This window comes from Cebus imitator, unplaced genomic scaffold (assembly GCF_001604975.1).
Source record: "Cebus imitator isolate Cc_AM_T3 unplaced genomic scaffold, Cebus_imitator-1.0 Scaffold110, whole genome shotgun sequence".
NCBI lineage: Eukaryota > Metazoa > Chordata > Mammalia > Primates > Cebidae > Cebus > Cebus imitator.
In genome coordinates this window covers 3,468,006-3,478,366 of record NW_016107425.1, presented here as the reverse complement: position 1 = coordinate 3,478,366, position 10,361 = coordinate 3,468,006, and the positions used below count along the sequence as shown (strand labels likewise).

Below are 10,361 nucleotides of genomic sequence, written 5' to 3'. Positions count from 1 at the left end.
GGAATACACACTGTCTTCCACAATGGTTGAACTAATTACACTCCCATCAACAGTGTAAAAGTGTTCCTATTTCTCCACATCCTCTCCAGCATCTGTTGTCTCTAGATTTTTTAATGATCGCCATTCTAACTGGCATGAGATGGTATCTCAATGTAGTTTTGATTTGCATTTCTCTAATGACCAGTGATGATGAGCATTTTTTCATATGTTTGTTGGCCTCATGTACGTCTTCTTTTGTAAAGTGTTTGTTCATATCCTTTGCCCACTTTTGAATGGGCTTTTTTCTTGTAAATCTGTTTTAGTTCTTTGTAGATTCTGGATATCAGCCCTTTGTTGGATGGGTAGACTGGACTTATCTCTAATACCCTTCAGTTGCCACAGTGCTTGGGACCTCTCTATCAGGGATCAGGGTTACACTTCCTAGCTTACCAGCAATCATCCTCTTTCCTAGCTGCCCTTCCTGCTAACTTCCTGGCTACTAATGGAAAAATAAGATCTTTTGTCAAAATTTTTAAATTTCTTCCCAATATTTTATGTTTTGAGAACCTTACATCAGGGTGAAGCTAGTTATGCCCATTTTACAGATGAATAAACAAAGACTAAGTGAATTACTCTCAGAATTGGTATTGCCATGCATCTGGGAGGCGGAAGGATCCAGGGATTAAGACCCTCAAGATCCAAGTAGCAAGGTTTTTATGACCTGTATCTTGTGCTGACCTGCTATCTCATTCTGTGACTTAGAATGCCTTAACCATCTGGGAATGCAGTCCAGTAGGTCTCAGCCTTATTTTACCCGGCTTCTATTCAAGATGGAGTTGCTTAAGGCCCAGGATCTCAAGAAGTGAGGGGCCTCATAAATGCAATGCTTTTTTCACGGTGGCATATGTCCTAAAGGCCCTTCAGTTGTCAGGAGATTTCTGGGACCTGGTGTCAATGGTGTGTGAACCAGAGCAACTCCACCTTGAATCGGAGCTGGGTAAAATGAGGCTGAGACCTACTGGGCTGCATTCCCAGATGGCTAAGGCATTCTAAGTCACAGAATAAGATAGGAGGTCAGCACAACATACAGGTCATAAAGACTTTGCTGATAAAACAGCTTGCAGTAAAAAAGCCCAAAACCCACCGAAACCAAGATGGCCACAAGAGTGACCTCTGGTTGAGGACACTCAACTGCTCTTCTCACTGCTATCTCCCAGCAGCGCCACCACAGTTTACAAATGCCATGGCGAAGACTATACTTTCAGGGATCATTTCTATAGTTTGTGACAAATGCCATGGCAATGTCAGGATGTTACCCTATATGGTCTAAAAAGGGAGACATTAATAATCCGCCCCTTGTTTAGCATATAATCAAGAAATAACCATAAAAATGGGCAACAGGCAGCCCTCAAGACTGCTCTGTCTATGGAGTAGCCATTCTTTTATTCCTTTACTATCTTAATAAACTTGCTTTTGCTTTGCAGTGCAGATTCCTCCTGAATTCTTTCTTGCATGAGATCCAAGAACCCTGTCTTGGGTCTGGATTGGGACCCCTTTCCTTTAACACTGGGACTGGCTATCTCCTGACCACTGCTGAGGATCCTAGAGAGTGCCCCCAGAACCCTCTATCACCTGCCTTCCTCTAGCAAGTGCTCAATGCCATTGCCCTGGATTCAGTGCATCACACACCTCTGAGTCACTGCTGTCGGGGAGTGCACTGGCATCAGTCCAATGGCCGCCATTCCCAAGAAACAACTGTCAGCAGCAGGACTGTTCTGCCTGCTTCCGTGCTGAATGTTCTCTATACCTTCCATAGTTAAACTGAAGTCATTTTACCTGTTTCCCATGTCAGATACCCTTTGTGCCCTCCCTGAAATGAGATGTCAGTGAGAACTTGGCCCATGATCTGCCTTTTTCAACTTAATGATCAAACAAGCAGAAAGCTAAATGCCCCCATGAGCCAAGAGGTGCTTGTGGTTAGGAGTTCATGCCTGCAGATTTCACCAATGAGAAGCATCAAACAGTTTTCGGTACTTGAGGGAAGTTGCGAAGTTTGACTTTAGAGCCTCCCATAGCACCTTCCCACCCTGGGGCCTCTTGTCTAGCCCTTCCTTCTCTGTTAGGTGGTCAACTGCCTTTTGATGCTCCCAAAGAAGAGAAAAGGCTGACAAAGCATAGAGCCTCGCACAGAGCTTGTACTCAAGAAGGCTGGGTTAGTTGGATAAACTAATTCAAATAAAGTGTCAGCGAATGCATATATTAGCCTTGAAAACATCTGTCATCTTTCTAAAGTATCCAAACCCAAGAGTAGTAACAGTAATAGTAGAAATTCAGGGCATATGGTAACTAAATGGAGGGAATCTTTTTGGCTTAGCTGGAGGAGGGAAGGTAGGAAAGTAGAACATGTGAAGTGCTTGTTCAAAAGCAGATTTCCATTCAGTGGGTCTGAAGATGTGGCCTCTCTGCATTTCTAACAAACTTTCAGGTGATGTCCATGATGCAGGTCCACAGACCTGCTTTGAGTAGCAAGGACCAGTGTGCTGTCATGACATAGCACATTGGCAATAACCTATTTGTTGATCCACTTCTCAGGGCAGCAACAGAAACATAGATATGCTTCTGGCCAATCTCTAAACTCAAATGCGTTCTCCCATTTTGCTCCTCCTCAGGAAGCCAAAGTGAGTAATAAATTATTAAGATTGGGTTGTGGGGAGAATCTTCTTGCAGATTAGACTTTTCAGTTGTTTCAGGAATCCTCTACCTGTTTGAGATATCCCAAATTACTGTGCATGTGGCGTGAAAAAATGGCCTCCTCTCTGGGAAGTTCGGTGTTACAAGTCTGACGGTACTCAGATCAGAAGCTTCAAGTTTAGGTCAGAAACCCTGTGTTGCAGATTTCTCAGAAAACAGTCTCTGAGATGGAGATCAGCAAGCAGGATCTTTAATATAGAGTGCTCTTGGGACCAACACCTGCAGTGGGAGGGGAAGAAGTGGGATTGGGCAGAAGGAGACACTGAGCTGTGATCCGGGCTCAGTGTCTTAAGAAAGTCCTTAGTGGCTAGGAGCCCTGAAGATGAATGGCCCTTTAGAGTTGTGCCAACTGTAGCCAGGGAGCCAGACCTTTCTACCTTTGTGTTGATCAGTCATTGGATACAGGTTGACCTTGGAAAGGGCATGACCTTGGGCAAGGCAGACTTCTTCTGCAGAGGACTGACAATTGGAGCTGCCTAGTAGCTGGAAAAATAAGTTCTTTATTCCTAAAGGGGAGATTTGTATAGTGCATAACTTTGCCTACAACAAACTACCCTTCAGGGACTCCCAAGAATCTAAAGAAACACTTCACCTGGTCTTCAGAGTTAGAAACCTGTAACAGATATTATCAATTTTTTTTTAAAGTGAAAGCAAGTTTATTAAGAAAGTAAAGGAGTAAAGAATGGCTACCCCTTAGGGCTGCTGGTTCCCCATTTTTTATGGCTATTTCTTGATTGTATGCTAAACAAGCGGTGAATTATTCATGCCTCCCCTTTTTAGACCAGATAGGGTAACTTTCTGACATTGACACGGCATTTGTAAACTGCCATAGTGCTGGTGGAAATGTAGCACTGAGGACAACTAGAAATCACTCTTGTTGCCATCTTGGTTTTGGTGGGCTTTGGATGGCTTCTTTATTGCAAGCTGTTTTATCATCAAGGTATTTATGAACTCTGTCTGATGTCAACGTCCTATCTCATCCAGTGACTTAGAAGGCCTAAACATCTGGGAATTCAGCCAAGCAGGTTTCAGCCTCATTTTACCTAGCCCCTATTCAAGGTGGAGGAACTGTGGTTCCAACACCTCTGACATTTCCCCCCTTTCTTTTATAAGAGAATCCTTAATCCTAAGGGTTGCAGAGGAATAAAGATCCATCTTCTGTAACTTCTTCATGATGAATGAGGGTGATGATATTCCTGCCCAACTATTAGGGTCTCTTGTAATTAGGGTGGAGAGGAGCTCAGCCAGAAAGCATCAATCAGTATGGTGAGGGCCATTACAGTTTTTGAGTTCCAAAAGAAGGTGATATCTGGAAGATTAATACATATTCAATTTAAGGATCATTTAGGTGAGATCATTCTGCATTGCTACACCAAGAGTACAATAGCAATTTATTCCACAACAGTAAAGCAAAATTAGTAAAAATTATTTCAAAAAATAAGAAGGCTTTCCCTGAACTGGGTAATTATTGGAAACCAAGCTGCTATGGGATTGCTAGTCAGTTCCAATATGTGTCCAGAATTAGAATATTGATCCAGATTTTTACATTACTCATCCCTCCTGTTTCTTCTGAGCTGCTGCAGAGATCACTGATTGGTTTACAGGAATAAGCAGTCCATCTAAATTGTAGGAAAAAAAAACTTTAAAACAACTGATAAGACTAACATTGAATAACAGGTGTACCATAGTTTTTGAAACATAATTTTTTTCCTCTCTCCAGTTTCCCATTTTTACTAAAGACAAATCATGGTAAGACCAATTTGTTTGCAAAAGGAAGCCTTAGTCTTACACTTGGCTTGACTCTTTGTATAAAGTGCAGCAAGAATAATTATTTTTCACATAAGCTCTTTTCAAATTGGCTTTGATGGAACTCTGTTCCTTAGAAGGAATCTGAGACAAGACTATTTAAAGCTGAGCCCTGCCATGAGTTTGTACCCTCGAATACCTATGAGTTGAATAAATTCCTCTCCTCTTGAGGTCCCAAGGTAACTTGGGGCTCCTGGGCCTGTCATAAAGTGACATTCTTTACTTACTATTGGTCAGGAACCTTGTACAGAGACTGTGTAGACAGGGTATGAGGCCAGTTTTCCCAAGGGGCTGTTATTGGCTTTAGAAGTCAAGTTTGATCCCTTAAAGGAAACACATTATTCCAGTCAAAGCCTTGGTAAAATAACCAGTTTCTCCAATTGCATCCTGTTGCAAAAGAAAACAGATTCTTATTGCATTTATGCAAATAACTATATTGCCATAAGTTAAGAATACTCACAAATAGTTTCCAAATTCTGGAGAAATCAGGTAGAGAGAAACAAATATGCTCTAAAGGAGTCTAATTTACTCAATTATTAAAAGCTGCAAATAGCTCAAAATAAAAGTTTCCTTGACTCTGAAAAATAAAACAAATGATCAGCAATGTTTTAAGCAAAGTTAAAAAGATTACTTTATGCTTCTATTAGTTCAGTCCATGCAGTTTACTTCTGTTTTCTTTGATATTTATAAACATTCCAGCTCTCCATGAGAGTTCTGAAAGTTTTGTCCCTAATGTCACAATCTCCAAAGTTACCAGAAGCCTGTATTTAAGAGTACTTGTCAAATTCCTGTACCTGATTATAGACTACATTTTGAAGAAGATTAAAACAAGACAATTTTTGTGAATGATAAAAATTAGAAATTTATCCATATGAAAAAGTAGAAATTTATCCATATGACTTTCTATTGTATTTACAGAAGCAAAGGCACTAAATAAGTTTATTTAAGGCGGACACTATTAAAATCACAATTGATAACAAAATTTGGTTACTTCTGTAGTATACAAAATTTTACACAACAATTATCATTATTAATAACATGCACACTATGTCATATCAGGATTATAGGATTTTCCATAATTTTAGAACACATACCAATAACATATTTATTCAAATATAGCCCAAAGAAAGCCAAACACCATTTTACATTTGACAATGCTTTCTGTATAATTTTAATTATCAAATAAGCCAAATTTCACCTTTATATTAATGTACTATTAATGTTTAATCTAATTTTTAATAAAATCTTTAGACAAATCTATTTAATCAGTATGACCATAAGGTAAGATTTTCACAAACCTTCTATACTTTGACAATTTTTGTTAAAGAGCAGAGCAGTGAGCTAAGAAAAACCTGTTGTGCTTTTAATGTTCAGTTCGCAGAAAAACTGAATAATACCCCTACCCCTTTGGCTTTAGCCAATATGTTCACATAGAAGAGTGAACATATTTTTTTACAAGAGTAACCCTTCACAAGCCCTTTTCAACTTAAACCTTTAGCTTTTTCCTAACTTAAAACAATCCTTTGACCCTCTAAACTTCAGAAAGAAATCCACATTCCCATGACTTCTTATAATCTTTTACCAAAAACATATTTCAATGTCTGTATACAGATTGCATGTAGAACTGTTTTTATTTCCCAAAGATTACTTATGTCACTTGAACTAAAGGGCATTACACTTTTTAGTTTTCTAACAAAATATTTGATTTAAGCACTATTATTTTAAAACCAGTTAAAGTCTTTTTATATCACACACACACAACACATACACAGAGAGACAGAAGATAAAGGACTCATTCCCTAAGCCAGGAATTGAACCCTGAACCCAGGCCACCATTGTCATGGCAGAGACCAAGAGAAAGTACTGTCACATAATTAGAAGGTCAAGGTCCCAAGGACATGACTAATCAATTTGCTGAGCTGTCTTGAACAGCGGGCTTGTGGGGTCCTAAGCTCATGTACTCCTCTTTATGACAGAACAATACAGAAAGACACACAAAGCACACCAAATTCACTGCAGTTTATGACTAGCCTCACAAATCCTTTTTCTATTAATCAAAACTTTACAGAGGAGATAGTGATTTTTACCGTTCATTCAACGAGTTTGCATGGAGACGGGAGAGAGAGAGCAACCCAGAAGTCTGACTAGTAAGAAATTTGGTAAGAAATTCTTATCCTTTGGCAGGCATGCCAAGTTTCTGGGTTCCCGTTCCCTGAGCAACCCTAGTGACCCAGCTGGCTGCACCACAGCTCTGGGGGTCAAGCTGCAACACAAAGGAAAATTTTCTCTTTCCATTCTGGCCAGAGCAAAATATATGTGACAAAACATGGACACGAGCTACCCTGCTTAGCACCCAATATCAAACTGTCAAGGCTCTAACTTGCCACTGGTTGGGACCTGTCTTTGTTAATCCAACCTCTGACCAGGAGTTTCAACTTGAGGTCTCTGGGAAAGATGATTGCCCTGATTAACAGAAAAGATAGGAAAGAGAAAGAGAGAGAAAAGCATTATCTGTGGCAGGGTGGGGAAGGCAAGCAGTTCACCGAGGCCAGAGAAAGGGCCACCCATCCCAGCAACACCGAAAAGTTCAGGCAGCCACTTGTCAGTCACAAAGGGATCTTTTCCAGCAGTCACATCAGCTCTCAAGTTTTCCTTTGGGAAGAAAAATCTCTCCATGTCCCATGATCCTGTACATGCCTAATCCTGTCACCCAAAGCTGTCAGCAAAGAGTGCAGGACAGATTAATCCAATGAGAATAGCAGTTTACATTCTATAGTGTCAAATCCATTTTTAACTGAGAGGGACTTTACAAAGAGGGACATCTAACCCCCTAAATCTCAGGAAGGAATCTAACCTTCCTAAGCTGAGCCTCAAACCCAAGTTTGGTCAAGTGTCCTTGTCTTTTGTTAAGAGGGCCCTTTAACCCACTCTGTCTTAGGAGAATCTCAAACCTTCCTAAGTTGGGCCTCTAACCCAATCCCATCCTTTACTGGGTAAATGCACCCCACTTCCCACTTACCCAGAGTTGGCCAATTGGTGCACACAGGTGATTTTCCTGTGGGTTGGGGGTCTCCTCAGTATCATCCTTTGGGGTTCACCAGAAAGATGTACCAGACCCCATCACTTCCCAAAGTTAGCCTTCAGCTCAGGGGTTTCCTCAGCGTTGTCCCTTCCATGGTTGCCAGAAAGATGTTACCGGAAAGGAATCCCAATCCAGACCCCAAGACAGGGTTCTTGAATCTCTCACAAGAAAGAATTCCAGTCTAATCTATATAGTAAAGTGAAAGCAACTTTATTAAGAAAGTAAAGGAATAAAGAATGGCTACTCCATAGGGAGAGCAGCCAGACACCATCAATTTTGAACAGCAAATGACCACTCCTCTCCTTCCTTGCTTCCAAAATCTCCATTTTACTCACTCTTTGCCAAGCATCTGTGTGCTTCAGGGAGTAGAGAAGCAGGCTTTAGCCTGCCATCCATGGTGGTCTCATTCTCCTGATAGTGGTGGCTTGGACATGGTAAAGGGACACAATTCTGGCCAGTGAGACTTGAGGGGAAGCCTGCTATGAGTTTCTAAGAATGCTTTTCTCACTTTTAAGAATATAAGAGAATGTTTCTCCTCCTGTCTCTTCCTTTGATCAGTGTCATTATGTCTACATGTGATGGCTGGAACTGCAGCAGCCATTCTGCAATCATGAAGTAATACACCTAAAGACAAAAACCATAAAACATAAAGACAGAAAGAACCTGAATCTTTGATGGTTCACTGAGCCACTGAACCCTGGAACTGCTTTTTCTGAACATCTCATCATGTGAAATAATAAATATCCTTACATTTTAACCACTCAATTTTTTATTATGTGAAACTGAAGCATCATAACAAATTCAATGCACAGTCTTAGTAAATGAATAACGGAATGAACTGATGCCAAAGAGCTCAACCACATCACGAGAGACAGAATGGCACAGACATCTTCATTTTATAGTTTCATTTTGTTCTATGGGAGTTTGGAGCAAAGGACTATACGGGAAGAAAAAGAAACTGAAAGAACACTTGAACTTAGGACAAAGGGAATCTGATTATTTATAGTAGGGATGGATTTAGAAAGTCCTTACAAAGACACTTGAAAAAGTATGCCCAAACTGCAGTCTGGCTGCTCTGGTGGGGGTGGGGGTGCTGATGGAAGATATGAATCACACCTCAAGAAAGCAGAGCAGCAATAAAACCTCATCTGGTAATGATGCCCACTTACTGTGGATCATATCTTAGAAGCTGCCCCCCATTTGACAGTTATAGCCCTTATGCCAGTTACACTATCTATAATTAAACAGGATTCCTTTTCTTGGGTTTGGAGCTTGCAAAAACTCCGTCTTTTGACTAATTCACCTTCAAATGAGTGCCATGTCTGATGTATTACAGCGATAGGCTGTACCACACCTGTAATCCATCATAGTAGTTAGTTGCTGCTGGGCTTCTGGGATAGAGAAACTGAGCCAGATGTTGTTCTGACACATTGGAGCAATGCATCAACCAAGCCTAGGGCTCTGACGATCTATTACCCCAAGATGGCTCTGTCCAGAATAGAGATAAACCTGGGGCACTTGGAGCATTATGCAGGCTTGACAGGGACCTACTCAGGGCTGAGAAAGACTTTTCTAACACTGAGTGGTTTGAAATAGATATTGGTTTCCCAGACCCAGTTCAGCAGGTTTAATAAGGGGGTACGGAAGCATGCACATGTATTGCTGTTATTGATCAAAGTCAGGACATCAATTTCTTAGTAATGTATTTCTGAAAAATCAAATCCATCCCCAACAGCATTTTCTGTATCTTAATCTTTACTGTTGATGACTAGAATTGTCTTTACACAAATCTTTCAAGTCAGCAAATGACATAGGCCACTAGCCCCTCATCAGGGCCCCCAGTTGAGTATGTGTAAATAAGAACTGTTTAAATATTGACTGCTGAGAATTTGCTGAAATCATGTACTTCCAGTTTGCTTTTTTTTCCTCAAGTGAACACTTTCACTAGTGTCTACATTGCCTTGGCACACAAGAGCAGAAATGAAGTTACCTAAAGCACTGACATAAGATACATAGGAAAGTATAAATATCTCTCATTCATGCTCTCTCACTTATCCAGCCTTACCAGTACTTATGTGTCTGAAGAGGGAATTGACCCAGAAAATGAGAAGATTTGAAAATGAAATATGAAAACAGTACTTACCTCTCAGATATTGTCTACTTCATTTATCAAGAGATCAGTGTTTATAAGCAATTCTACAGTTTCACCAGCTATTTTTTTTTTTTTTTTTTTTTTTTTTTTTTTTTTTTTTTTTTTTTTTTTTTTTTTTTTTTTTTTTTTTTTTTTTTTTTGAGACAGAGTTTCACTCCTTTTGCCCAAGCTGGAGTGCAATGGCAGGATCTCGGCTCACTGCAACCTATGCCTTTCTCCAGCACCTTTAAGAAACCACAAGAGATTCTCCTGCCTCCTGAGTAGCTGGAATTACAGGCATGGGCCACCACCATGCCTGGCTAATTTTTGTATTTTTAATAGAGATGGGGTTTCTCCATGTTGATCAGGCTGGTCTCGAACTCCCAACCTCAGATGATCTGCCCGCCTTGGCCTCTCAAAGTCCTGGGATTACAGGCATGAGCCACTGCACCCTGCCTTTTTTTTTCTTTTCCTTTGAGACAGAGTTTTGCTCTTGTTGCCCAGGATGGAGTGCAATGGCATGATCTCGGCTCACCACAACCTCTGAGTTTCTCCAGCATCTTTAAGAAGCCACAAATGGAGTGAAACCATTTCCCTGGCTGTGACTCCAAT

The 10,361-nt window shown here is 40.6% G+C and overlaps 1 pseudogene; it reads left to right on the top strand.

Moving 5' to 3' along the window:
• The first annotated feature begins 1,228 nt into the window (after window positions 1-1,228).
• On the top strand, window positions 1,229-1,315 carry LOC119472646 (annotated as a pseudogene).
• The last annotated feature ends 9,046 nt before the right edge of the window (window positions 1,316-10,361 follow it).